The 14,220-nt window shown below is 51.1% G+C and overlaps 1 protein-coding gene across 1 annotated transcript in view; it reads right to left on the bottom strand.

Annotated features, from left to right (window-relative positions):
• NDUFS3 (NADH:ubiquinone oxidoreductase core subunit S3) overlaps window positions 1-14,220 on the bottom strand; it is a 141,598-nt gene that overhangs the window by 41,779 nt on the left and 85,599 nt on the right. The window lies entirely within an intron of this gene.

Raw genomic sequence — 14,220 nt, 5'->3', positions numbered from 1 at the left:
TGTGAGGGTGACGTCGGGCATTCATGAGGCATAAACTCCAGCTGTTGGACCAATAGAGAGCCAACGTCTTCTGATATACAACTAGCCGGGTTATCTCAGGGGTTCTAACACTTCATCGACAGGCGCCCACTGTCGCCTGGACTCTGCAGAACTGCATGGCAGTTGTGTGCTCCGGGAGTTCAGCTGAGAAGCAGATCTGCAAACTGTTCTGATTGAATACACAAACTCCTGAGAGGAGGCGGGACTGCAGTCCTGTAGGAAGCATCAATGGTCCAGATTAGTTGGGAGCACTGACTGGATAGCATCGGGGTCTCCTGAGAGGAGGCGGGACTGCAGTCCTGAAGGATGCATCGATGGAGATTAGTTGGGGGCACTGACTGGATAGGATCGTGGTCTGAGAGGAGGCGGGACTGCAGTCCTGAAGGAAGCATCGATGGAGATTAGTTGGGGGCACTGACTGGATAGGATCGGGGTCTGAGAGGAGGCGGGACTGCAGTCCCGAAGGAAGCATCGATGGAGATTAGTTGGGGGCACTGACTGGATAGCATCGGGGTCTCCTGAGAGGAGGCGGGACTGCAGTCCTGAAGGAAGCATCGACGAAGATTAGTTGGGAGCACTGACTGGATAGCATCGGGGTCTCCTGAGAGGAGGCGGGACGGCAGTCCCGAAGGAAGCATCGACGAAGATTAGTTGGGAGCACTGACTGGATAGCATCGGGGTCTCCTGAGAGGAGACGGGACTGCAGTCCCGAAGGAAGCATCGACGAAGATTAGTTGGGAGCACTGACTGGATAGCATCGGGGTCTCCTGAGAGGAGGCGGGACGGCAGTCCTGAAGGATGCATCGATGGAGATTAGTTGGGGGCACTGACTGGATAGGATCGGGGTCTGAGAGGAGGCGGGACTGCAGCCCTGAAGGAAGCATCGATGGAGATTAGTTGGGAGCACTGACTGGATAGCATCGGGGTCTCCTGAGAGGAGGCGGGACGGCAGTCCTGAAGGATGCATCGATGGAGATTAGTTGGGGGCACTGACTGGATAGGATCGGGGTCTGAGAGGAGGCGGGACTGCAGCCCTGAAGGAAGCATCGATGGAGATTAGTTGGGGGCACTGACTGGATAGGATCGGGGTCTGAGAGGAGGCGGGACGGCAGTCCTGAAGGATGCATCAATGGAGATTAGTTGGGGGCACTGACTGGATAGGATCAGGGTCTTCTGAGACGCAGATCTGTGAATAGTGCTGATAAAATACTGGCATCGAATGCCTCAAGATCGTCTGAGAGGAGAAAGGACGGTGTAGTCCTGACAGGAAGCCTCACGGAAGGGGATCAGTTGGGGACCCTGATGGCCTGCTGTGAAGCTGGTTATGAGAAGATGTTTTGCTGGTTGTGGTGTTCAGTTTAATAGCCTTTTATGGGTTATGGAGGTGGGGCTGTTCCTATCACTTCATCACGTTCACGGTGGCTCTGTAATGCGAGACATGGGCATTCCACGTAGTTACGAGGGGTAAGCATGCAATTACTCACCGCTCTTTGAAGGGAACATCAGGTGAGTTGAGGTGACTGGTTGCATGTCTTGCTGACATGTTGAAAGCCATCTGATGGCTCATATGTGTTGCAAATGTTCTTTGTACTAATTTAGTTTACTTCAATTTGGTGAAGTTTGTTTTTTATTCTGACAGTAACAAATATAGGTTTAGTAGTTCAGTGAGTCAAGACACATACAGCAAAATACTGTAAAAATAATTGCCTCCACGAGCTCCCATCTGGTACCTCAAATAGCTTTTGCCATGAGGAGGTGGGTATTGAGTATGTGAGCGACATCATTCATGTGTCTCCCTTGTTGTTATGGTCTAAAGTTTGGCGATCTGAAGAACTGAAATTGACAAAGGAAATCCTGCAAGACTGCCTGAAACTTGACCACTCTATGGAGATTCCATGGTTGTCATATGTTAGGGACACTTTCTATAAGATTGGGTTGGGTCATATGTTTCAAAATCCTGACATGGGTGGTAAGGATTCCAAGTTGAAAATTAAAAATGCCCATTATACTAGTTTTGGTATCTTGAGAAATAGTGAGCGGGCACTATATAAGAGGGGTAAGCTGCAGCAGCAGTTATACCTATCAAATATCATGCACACGCAATGGCGTTTTTATCTGACAAGGTTTCGTCTTAGCTCACTACATTTCCTGTTTGCTTTTCCAAAACAAGGGGGGTGGTGTGAGAGGCTACCCCCTTGTCCTTGCAATGATAGGGTTTCACAAAGTACTCTGCACCTTATTCTTTTCTGTGCTTTGTAGAAGGACCCAAGGAATCAGTTTATTAAGCCTGTTTTGTTAACCCTAGGATCCCGCTATTATAAAGAGGGCTATGAACACTTATTGTCCGGGTCAACTCCAGTGATATGTAGTGCTGTACTCAGTTTCAATAGAGTGGCTCTCGTTATTAGAAATCGATACTGAACAGTATTATGAGTGGTAATCCTCCGGAAAAGACCACTATGTGGATTTGTTATTTAAATGCATATGCACTTTTTGGAATGTGTACAAATTTGAACTGTTTGTTTCAAATGTATTGTAATCATAATATGGAATATGTACTGGTTCTTAAGATAACTTTATGTTTTAAAAATGTTATTGATCTTTTTAAATCTGTGTACACTTTTATGATTCTATCCATGAATCGAAATAAAGTTATTTGAATGAATGAATTGCCTCCACGCGCTCTTGACTGAAGCGTTGATGACAGGGCGTAGAAATCATGATTCCATTTCCTTCCTAAACACCATGTAATTTCATGCGGTTTGTGTGTTTAGGGGTTTGCGGTGGGAAGGGCACGCATCTACGACAGATGGAAGGATCTTTATTTAGACTACTGCAGCGGGGCATCTGGGCGCACTTAGCCGAGGTGTTGGCCTGATGGATACGAGAGTTCATTTCAGTTTCTGAACAGCCTGTCATTTGACGTGGTTTGTATATTTAAGAACTGTGCATGAGAGTATCTATTTGTGACGAATGGGTGGGATGGGCTTCAGATATTTGTGGCGCTACTGGCTTTAGCGGCAGCGTGAGGCTAACATTTATTTTGGATTATAGCATTTCTGTGGTCTGCTATTTCTGGTGAGGGTGACTTTGGCTGTGGGTTTTGGGTGGGGTTGGGTCAGGTGGAGAGATGCTCTGTTATCAAAAACAGGAAGACGTAGAAAACAAAAAAAGATATCTGTAAAATATAGTGGATGGGACGTTTGCATGCATGGGAGGTTGATATATGCTCTTAGAGACACGTAGTGACAAATTGTAAGGTGCGTGGGTTGCTCAGAGTTTGCTCAGCCACTGGTACCAGCAGTGAACAGTGCTTGTGGGGTCATGTAATGCCCCGGGCATGGTCCTTGTGCATGCCTGTGGAGTTTGAGTGAGGTGGCCTTAACGACATGCTGTGCCCTCACTTTAGGGTGCCGCTGGGTGGACACGGTGCTCAGAGGGCACTAAACCACTGGGTACACAGCGCAAGCAGCGAAAAAATTTCATACGCGAGTGTGATCCAAGGCACAGAGCCTTGAGAGCATGTGTAGTCAATGTATATAGTGCCTTGAGAGACTCTCTGGCTGTAGTGTATGGTACCGTATGTGGCATGTGTACAGAGTCAAGACGTGAATGGTTTGCTTGTAGCACATACTGAACCCATGAGCGCATTGGGGGGAAGGGGGCGGGGGTGGGGGGCTTCTCATGTGTACAGAGCCCTCGAGAACATGTGGTTTATGCAGGACAAGGGGCTCCTGTGGTATATGTTGCAATGGGGCATATGATACCAATGTTCTGTGCCCATGGGTCACTGAGGTGCCCATCCATGCATTTGTTGCCAGTTTTTGGTATACCGCGCATGTTGTGCCTACAATAACGGGGCCCCCTGGTGTTTCTATAGTGCCACAGTGCCCCGCACACACTGTATGTGATGGTGAAAGTGGTGCCTACAACATCTGACATGCACGGGAACTAAGGTGTAGAGTCTTGGGGCATGTGCCTACCATGATGTATGGCTCCCTTTGGTGCACGGTTTATAGACTGCAGATGACATCACTAAACTGTTTCCTGGCATTATGGGGATTAAAGATACTAGCCGGACATTGTGAATTCTGTTCATGGTCAATTCGATAGTAACAGAACAAGTGAGCTGTAAAGTTATATTAAAAAAGGTTAGGCTTTTCAGCTTCCTTTAATGCTAAGGTGGGGGGACTCCACAGCATGGCAGGTGGGGGGACTCCACAGCATGGCAGGTGGGGGGACTCCACAGCATGGCAGGTGGGGGGACTCCACAGCATGGCAGCACATAAAGAGAAAGCATACCCCAACAATGTGGCTTTTCATTGCAAGTGAATCAGAGCAAAACGGTGAGTGAACCGCAGGTTGCTCTTCGGGTGATAGTGCTTAAAAGGCTGGCTAAAGAAGGTGGACTGTTTACTGCACACAGCTTTTTGGGTCACACATAGGGGTTTCAATTAAATATGCTTCTGAAGCGGAAGCCACTGTAGGGCTTGTCGTATGGAAAGAGATGCTCATTTGATATCAGGCCAGCGAGAGCCCGGATTGCTGCTGTCTGTGGGCACTGGAATAGGCCAGTGAGAGCTCCGATTGCTGCTGCCTGTAGGCGCTGGAATAGGCCAGCGAGAGCCCTGATTGCTGCTGCCTGTAGGCGCTGGAATAGGCCAGCGAGAGCCCTGATTGCGGTTGTCTGTGGGCACTGGAATAGACCAGCGAGAGCCCGGATTGCTGCTGTCTGTAGGCGCTGGAATAGGCCAGCGAGAACCCAGATTGCTACTGCCTGTAGGCGCTGGAATAGGCCAGCGAGAGCCAGGTTTGCTGCTGTCTGTAGGCACTGGAATAGGCCAGTGAGAGCCCGGATTGCTACTGCCTGTAGGCACTGGAATAGGCCAGCGAGAGCCCGGATTGCTGCTGTCTGTGGGTGCTGGAATAGGCCAGCGAGAGCCCGGATTGCTGCTGTCTGTAGGCACTGGAATAGGCCAGCGAGAGCCCGGATTGCTGCTGCCTGTGGGCACTGGAATAGGCCAGCCAGAGCCCGGATTGCTGCTGTCTGTAGGCGCTGGAATAGGCCAGCGAGAGCCCTGATTGCTCTTGTCTGTGGGCACTGGAATAGATTAGATTAGATAAGATAAGATTTGGATTTGTAGAGCACGAATTGCTGCCCGGAGGCGTCTAAGCGCTTAAACAATAACCAGAATCTACCAGAGAGCTGTAAGGAGGATAGCTGAAGATTAAAGGGGTAAGTTAAAAAGGAAGGTCTTTAGCTGCTTGCGAAACAAGGAAAGATTGGAATTGGCTCGGAGGTGCAGTGGCAGGGTATTCCAGGTCCTGGCCGCATTGTGGGCGAACGTCCTGCCGATCGATCTGGATCTTTTTATTCTCGGACCCACTGCTAAAAAGGTCTGGCTGGAGCGAAGACTTCTGTTGGGAGTGTAGTGAGTGACTAAGTCGCGAGTAATGCTCGGGCCTGTGTCCCAGAAAGCTTGATGGGCTATACACATTGCCTTAAAAAGAATTCTCTGGCGAACCGGTAGCCAATGAAGGCTGACCAGTCCGGCCCTCACAGATTGACTGCGAGCGATCTCAAGCAGTAGGCGGGCTGCGCAGTTCTGCACTGTCTGCAGCCTGCGCAAGGTGTACTCTGGGGCGCCGAGATAGAGCACATTGTTAAAATCAAGGCGTGACTGTATTAGCCCCTGTATAGCCGCCTGTTTGGCTTCCATGGGGAGGAGGGGGGAGATTTTCTTTAACATCCTCATGATGCCAAAACAAGTGGCTGAAAGTTTTGTGGCCTGAACGTTGAAAGATAAAGATCTATCCAACCACACTCCAAGGCTCTTGATATTATCTTTGGGAGTTGGAGGGAGACCCAGACACGAGGGCCACAAAGAGGCGGGGAGGCAGAGGTCTGGGGGGCCTAAGAGCATCAGCTCCGTTTTGTCCCCATTCAACTTGAGGGATGATGAGGACATCCAGGTCTTCACGTCTTCTAGGCATTCTCTAAGTCCACCTGGCATAGGCCGGTTGGCCTCCTGCGCCAGTGAGACCACTAGCTGCGTGTCGTCCGCATAAGAGATGATCTTAACCCCGAATGGACGGACGACCTCGGCCAGTGGCCTCATATACAGGTTGAAAAGTGCAGGGCTCAGAGAGGAGCCCTGGGGAACTCCGCACTTCAGAGGTCTGCTGGAGGACACAGACTCCCCCTCAAAGACTCTAAAAGATCTGTCTTCTAAAAAGGTCTTAAACCACGACCAGGCTTTATCCTTAATCCCGGCACAGGACAAACGGTACAATAAGGTGTCGTGACTGACCGTGTCAAATGCAGCGCTTAGGTCAAGGAGGATCCCTGCCACTGATCCTCCTTGATCCATGATTTTTCTAGCCTCCTCGGTGACCATGCGGAGGATGGTCTCGGTCGCGTGTTTCGGTCTGAAACCCGTCTGGGTGAGGTCTAGTAAGTGATGATCTTCCAAAAAGTTTACTAGCTGTTGATTTATGAATTTTTCCAAGATCTTACTCACCCATGAGAGCAGAGAGATGGGTCGGTGGTTACCCAGGTCAGTCAGGTCTAGGTTGGGTTTCTTCAGTAACGATCTGACCATGGCCTGCTTCCAGACGGCCGGGACAGTGCTGGAGGTAATGGATGCATTTAATACCTCCCTAATTATAGGCAGGGTGATCTGAGAAGCAGCCATTATTATGTCTGGCGGGGCTGGGTCGTCCGGGGATCCGGATTTAACTCTCTGCGCTAAAGATTCAAGAGTTGTAAGATCTAGTAGGGGAAAGTCAGTCAGAGTGGATTGAGGTAGACAACGGGGGGGAGCTGGGGGTTTATTCGAATAGATTAAAGAGGTAATCTTTTTAGGGGGGGAAGGCTGAGTAGATAGTATTTACTTTCTGGTAGAAAAACTCAGCAACGTTATTACAGTGGGTGGTGGATTTTACGGCCTGCAGGGGAGGGGGGGGGGGGTTCATTAACTGTTTCACGATATGAAAAATCTCCTTAGGCTTTGACTTGGCCAGCAGAATTCTATTGGAGAAATAGGAGGTCTGGGCTGCTTTTACTTGAGCTTTATATTCGCTGATAGATTCTCGGTAGCGGGTTTTATTGTCTACCGAGTAATCTAAACGCCATCGTCTTTCTGATCTTCTACATGGACGTTTTTTGTCCCCGAGAGCCTCCGTGTACCGAGGGGCAGTTTTGTGGGGGCGCTTCAGCCTAATCTTACTTATTGGGAGTGTAGCGTCTAGGGTTTGAGTGATCCAGTAAACGTAGGCCTGATTGGCTAGGTCAGGATCATCGTGATCATGGGGTTGCATGCTGGCAAGTTTGATAGACCAGTTATCAACCGCGAGACGGGACCAGGCTCGCATGAGCCTAGAAGTGGGTGCAGTTGATAAAGGTTTAAGCGAGGTCCAGCTGATAGGGACCAGGAAGTGGTCTGTCCAAGGCAAAGGGATTGGTGACCCGGCTAAAAGATCAGGGCAATTGCTGAAAACAGGGTCCAGCAAGTGGCCTTTGACGTGAGTAGGGGTAGTAACACATTGGGTGAGTTGCAGGGCTGCTAGGTCGTCTGCCAAAGTGGCAGCTATATGGTCTGATGAGGAGTCAAAATGAAGGTCGAAGTCGCCTAGCAAAGTAAAATTGGAAGTGGTACTGACTCGTTCGGCCACGCTTGTGGGTAAGTTTTCGTGGAACGGCTTCGAAGGGCCAGGGGGGCGGTAAATAAGAGTGCCTGAGAAGCAACTGTTGGGTGAGAGTTCGATGGTAAAGGCAAGACTCTCACAGTCCGGGATGGTTTCAGAAGCAACACGGCAGTAAAACTGTTCCTTATGAATAATGGCCAGGCCTCCTCCTCTCCCTTTAGGTTGGTCCTGCCGAATGATTTGGAAGCCTGACGGGAGAGCATCTACAACAGCGGGGTCGGACTCAGAAGTAAGCCAGGTTTCTGTCAGGAACAATATATCAGGCGTATATTCCTCTATTAAAAGATCCATTACTGCCCTGTGTTTTGGCAGGGAGCGACAGTTCAGTAAGAACATGCGAAAGTCATATGTGAGTTCAGAGCTTGATTTGGGTTTGAGGGGGGAAAAGCATTTGGGACAGACTTGTGGCAAGGCGTCGGCTTGATAAGTATGTCGAGGGAAAATGCTGGCAGAAGGCCTAAGGCTGTGCAGGGTCTCAGCGTTGTAGTATCTGGGCTCTGATGACTGAGATGTAGGGGGAGGGTCCCTGGGCCCGGACTCGGCGCAGACAAGCTTGCCTTATGCGCGCCATCGGCGCGCAATCGTCGCGCCCACTGCGCTCGTCCGCTGCGCTTCCGGCAGAAGCGCATGTTATATGGGGCAGAGGGGGGTGTGGCCTCAGGTGGGCATGTCCCTCCTTTCAGCGTGGGTGATGGCGGCTGAAGGCTGGGCCAAGAGATCTCCCTGTCAACGCTAATACGCTGGGTAGGGGGTGCTTGCAGGCAAGATCGAGTGAACAAAGAGCTAGGTGGGTGCTCTTGAATTAAAAATAGCAGCAGTTTTTAAAAAAACAACATGTGCAAAATAAGCATTCTAACTACTCCCGGCCAGCGAGAGCCCGGATTGCTGCTGTCTGTGGGCGCTGGAATAGGCCAGCGAGAGCCCGGATTGCTGTTGTCTGTGGGCACTGGAATAGGCCAGCGAGAGCCCTGATTGCTGTTGTCTGAGGGCGCTGGAATAGGCCAGCGAGAGCCCGGATTGCTGCTGTCTGTAGGCGCTGGAATAGGCCAGCGAGAGCCCGGATTGCTGTTGTTTGTGGGCGCTGGACTAGGCCAGCGAGAGCCCTGATTGCTGCTGTCTGTGGGCGCTGGAATAGGCCAGCGAGAGTCCGGATTGCTGCTGTCTGTAGGCGCTGGAATAGGCCAGCGAGAGCCCGGATTGCTGTTGTTTGTGGGCGCTGGACTAGGCCAGCGAGAGCCCTGATTGCTGCTGTCTGTGGGCGCTGGAATAGGCCAGCGAGAGCCCGGATTTCTGTCTGTAGGCACTGGAATAGGCCAGCGAGAGCCCGGATTGCTGCTGTCTGTAGGCGCTGGAATAGGCCAGCGAGAGCCCGGATTGCTGCTGTCTGTGGGCGCTGGAATAGGCCAGCGAGAGCCCGGATTGCTGCTGTCTGTCGGCGCTGGAATAGGCCAGCGAGAGCCCGGATTGCTGCTGTCTGTGGGCGCTGGAATAGGCCAGCGAGAGCCCGGATTGCTGCTGTCTGTGGGCGCTGGAATAGGCCAGCGAGAGCCCGGATTGCTGCTGTCTGTAGGCGCTGGAATAGGCCAGCGAGAGCCCGGATTGCTGCTGTCTGTGGGCGCTGGAATAGGCCAGCGAGAGCCCTGATTGCTGCTGCCTGTAGGTGCTGGAATAGGCCAGCGAGAGCCAGGATTGCTGCTGTCTGTAGGCGCTGGAATAGGCCAGCGAGAGCCCGGATTGCTGCTGTCTGTGGGTACTGGAATAGGCCAGCGAGAGCCCGGATTGCTGCTGTCTGTGGGCGCTGGAATAGGCCAGCGAGAGCCCGGATTGCTGCTGTCTGTAGGCGCTGGAATAGGCCAGCGAGAGCCCGGATTGCTGCTGTCTGTAGGCGCTGGAATAGGCCAGCGAGAGCCCGGATTGCTGCTGTCTGTAGGCGCTGGAATAGGCCAGCGAGAGCCCGGATTGCTGCTGTCTGTGGGCGCTGGAATAGGCCAGCGAGAGCCCGGATTGCTGCTGCCTGTGGGCGCTGGAATGCTCTGGTGGTGTGATGAGGATACGGTTCTGCTATGTTAGCATAAGTGAGTTAGTTGCTCAGATGCCATTTTGCTTCTTTTTCACACGACACTACATGTCTCAGTTTTTATAAAAACAAACTGCTTGCTTTCCTTCACATGAGAACGGTCTGTTTTTCCCCATCTCTAGACTCACACTGTGACCTCAAGTCTGCACAAAGTGTTCAAGGTTAAAATAACAATGTATGCTGTTGATGCAGGTTGATCGGCCCTCGCTCTAGACACAACATGAACACAGCTGCCCATTTCTGAAACTCGGGTGCTTTTAATATTGCGCTGCATGCACGAGACAGGCACTTGGAAGAAACCTTTCCATCGACGAAGAGCTGTGCTGATCTTGGATGTGATTCACTTCACCTGTTCTGGGAGCTATGGGGTCTCCGTTTTAACCTAGAGATCTTCTATTATTATAATACATAGCTACGAGCCAAGGGAGGGTGGTACACAAGGGGCTATAGACCTGGTTCCACTATCATTATAATATGATTTCTCCCTTTGTATTTTATGGAACTGTAACAATGTTGATTGTATTGATTTTATGCATCTTTTTACTTATGTTAGCAAAGATACTTCTTCTTAGAGCACATAGTTGAAATAAACATTTTAAACTATACTGTGTCTCCGATTACTCACGTTGTGGACTTTTCTGAGATTAAAACCAAAAGTGTTCTTGATTCCCACTATTCCTGAGAGGTTCCTAAGTCACTTGTTCTGGGTTGTCTAATCATTGGTAGCTTCGCTGTAGGACGGAGAACGAAGGAGACACTGATGCTGGTCGGATAGGGGTTCTGGGTACTGAGGTGGGATTTTTGGTGCACCACAATTCACCGAGGTCCTGGTTTCCTGCGCATAGTTCTGTGCATGAGCAGAATCCCCGCAACAGTGGCATCAGTGGGTGAAGGCTACTCCGCTACATGTGGTACCCTGAATGCACAGTGCTCTTCATGTACATACGGCGCACGATGACCACTGATCACTAACTTTATCCGATGCTGTGGTGTACCTATACTTTAGATGCACAAAACATGAAGAGTGTGTGGATGCATGTGGTACTGATAATGTACGTGTCGCTCGTATAAAAGACGTGCTTGAAATGTATGGGACCCTTGTGCCTGTAGTGCCTATGGCGTGATACCCTTCTTGTCAGATGCCTTGGTGCACACATACTTCAGATGCACAAGACATGAAGAGTGTACAGATGGATGTGGTACTCAATGTATGGTGCTGCTCGTGTAAATGACGTACTTGAGACGTATGGGACCCTTGTGCTATAGTGCCCATGGTGTGATACCCTTCTCGTCAGATGCTGTGGTGCCCATGGTAAGATACCCTTCTCGTCAGATGCTGTGGTGCCAATGGTGTGATACCCTTCTCGTCAGATGCTGTGGTGCCCATGGTGTGATACCCTTCTCGTCAGATGCTGTGGTGCCCATGGTGTGATACCCTTCTCGTCAGATGCTGTGGTGCCAATGGTGTGATACCCTTCTCCTCAGATGCGGTGGTGCCCATGGTGTGATACCCTTCTCGTTAGATGCTGTGGTGCCCATGGTGTGATACCCTTTTCTTCAGATGCTGTGGTGCCCATGGAGTGATATCCTTCTCGTCAGATGCCATAGTGCCCATGGTGTGATACCCTTCTCGTCAGATGCCATAGTGCCCATGGTGTGATACCCTTCTCGTCAGATGCTGTGGTTCCCATGGTGTGATACCCTTCTCGTCAGATGCTGTGGTGCCCATGGTGTGATACCCTTCTCGTCAGATGCTGTGGTGCCCATGGTGTGATACCCTTCTCGTCAGATGCTGTGGTGCCCATGGTGTGATACCCTTCTCGTCAGATGCTGTGGTGCCCATGGTGTGATACCCTTCTCGTCAAATGCTGTGGTGCCCATGGTGTGATACCCTTCTTGTTAGATGCTGTAGTGCCCATAGTGTGATGCCCTTCTCGTCAGATGCCATAGTGCCCATGGTGCGATACCCTTCTCGTCAGATGCCATAGTGCCCATGGTGTGATACCCTTCTCGTCAGATGCCATAGTGCCAATGGTGTGATACCCTTCTCGTCAGATGCCATAGTGCCCATGGTGTGATACCCTTCTCGTCAGATGCCATAGTGCCCATGGTGTGATACCCTTCTCGTCAGATGCCATAGTGCCCATGGTGTGATACCCTTCTCGTCAGATGCTGTGGTGCCCATGGTGTGATACCCTTCTCGTCAGATGCTGTGATGCCCATGGTGTGATACCCTTCTTGTTAGATGCTGTAGTGCCCATAGTGTGATACCCTTCTCGTCAGATGCCATAGTGCCCATGGTGCGATACCCTTCTCGTCAGATGCTGTGGTGCCCATGGTGAGATACTCTTCTTGTTAGATGCCATAGTGCCCATGGTGAGATACCCTTTTCGTCAAATGATGTGGGGCCCATGGTGTGATACCCTTCTCGTTAGATGCTGTGGGGCCCATGGTGTGATACCCTTCTCGTCAGATGCCATAGTGCCCATGGTGTGATACCCTTCTCGTCAGATGCCATAGTGCCCATGGTGTGATACCCTTCTTGTTAGATGCCATAGTGCCCATGGTGTGATACCCTTCTCGTCAGATGCCATAGTGCCCATGGTGTGATACCCTTCTCGTCGGATGCCATAGTGCCCATGGTGTGATACCCTTCTCGTCAGATGCTGTGGTGCCCATGGTGTGATACCCTTCTCGTCAGATGCTGTGGTGCCCATGGTGTGATACCCTTATCGTCAGATGCTGTGATGCCCATGGTGTGATACCCTTCTTGTTAGATGCCATAGTGCCTATGGTGAGATACCCTTCTCGTCAGATGCTGTGGTGCCCATGGTGTGATACCCTTCTCGTCAGATGCTGTGGTGCCCATGGTGTGATACCCTTCTCGTTAGATGCTGTGGTGCCCATGGTGTGATACCCTTCTCGTCAGATGCCATAGTGCCCATGGTGTGATATCCTTCTTTTCAGATGCTGTGGTGCCCATGGTGTGATACCCTTCTCGTCAGAGGGGTATCACACCCCACCGCCGGCACCAACAACATCACTCCCTCCCAAGACCTCTGCGACTCGCTAGCCTCGTTCTTCCACAACAAAATCGCTGACATACATAACAGCTTTGGAGACCAGTCCACCCCACCCACCTCCGAACTTAAACCCCCCTCCAACAACCATTGCGCCTGGAGCCCAATCACCACTGAAGACACCATCCGCCTGATGAACTCCATCCACTCAGGATCACCAACCGACCCATGTCCCCATCACATTTTCAACAAAGCAGACTCCATTATCGCACCCCATCTCAGAGACGTCATCAACTGCTCCCTCAGCTCCGCTTCCTTCCTGGAAAGCTGGAAACATGCCGAACTCAGCGCCCTCCTGAAGAAACCCACAGCAGACCCCACTGAACTTAAGAACTACTGCCCCATTTCGCTCCTCCCATTTCCTGCCAAAGTCATTGAGAAAGCTGTCAACAGTCAGCTCGCCGCCTTCCTCGAATCCAACAAATCCCTCGACCCTTCACAGTCCAGCTTCCGAGCCAAACACAGCACCGAGACCGCCCTCATCGCAGCAACAGACGACATTCGAACTCTACTGGACAACGGAGAAACAGCTGCCCTCATCCTACTTGACCTCTCCGCAGCCTTCGACACAGTCTGTCATAGCACCCTTCTACAACGCCTCAGAGACGTAGGAATCCAAGGAAAAGCACTGGAATGGATCACCTCGTTCCTCACCGGAAGAACCCAGAGAGTCCGCCTCCCCCCTTTTAGATCAGAGGCCACCAAAGTCATCTGCGGTGTACCGCAAGGATCATCACTCAGTCCCACCCTCTTCAACGTATACATGAGTCCCCTCGCATCCATCGCGCACCAACACAACCTCAACATCATCTCCTACGCAGACAACACCCAGCTGATCCTCTCCCTCACCAAAGACCCAAACACCGCCAAAACCAACCTACACGAAGGGATGAAAGAAGTAGCCGAGTGGATGAAGAACAGCCGTTTAAAACTGAACTCGGACAAAACTGAAGTCCTCATCTTAGGATCATCCCCCTCCACCTGGGACGACTCATGGTGGCCACTGGCCCTGGGAACCGCACCCAGACCAACGGACCACGCACGTAACCTGGGCTTCATCCTGGACTCCTCCCTCTCGATGACCAGACAAGTCAACGCCGTCTCATCATCATGCTTCAACATCCTACGTATGAATAAAAAAAATCTTCAGTTGGATCGCCACCGAAACAAGAAAGACGGTCACCCATGCACTGGTCACAAGCCGACGGGACTACGGAAACACCCTTTACGCCGGAACCACAGCTAAACTACAGAAAAAACTCCAACGCATCCAAAACGCCTCAGCCAGACTCATCCTAGACATCCCCCGCCAAGCTC

Source organism: Lissotriton vulgaris, chromosome 2_2 (assembly GCF_964263255.1).
Source record: "Lissotriton vulgaris chromosome 2_2, aLisVul1.2, whole genome shotgun sequence".
Taxonomy (NCBI): Eukaryota; Metazoa; Chordata; class Amphibia; order Caudata; family Salamandridae; genus Lissotriton; species Lissotriton vulgaris.
Note: the sequence above shows the minus strand (reverse complement) of the source record. Positions and strands in the feature narration are given on the sequence as shown.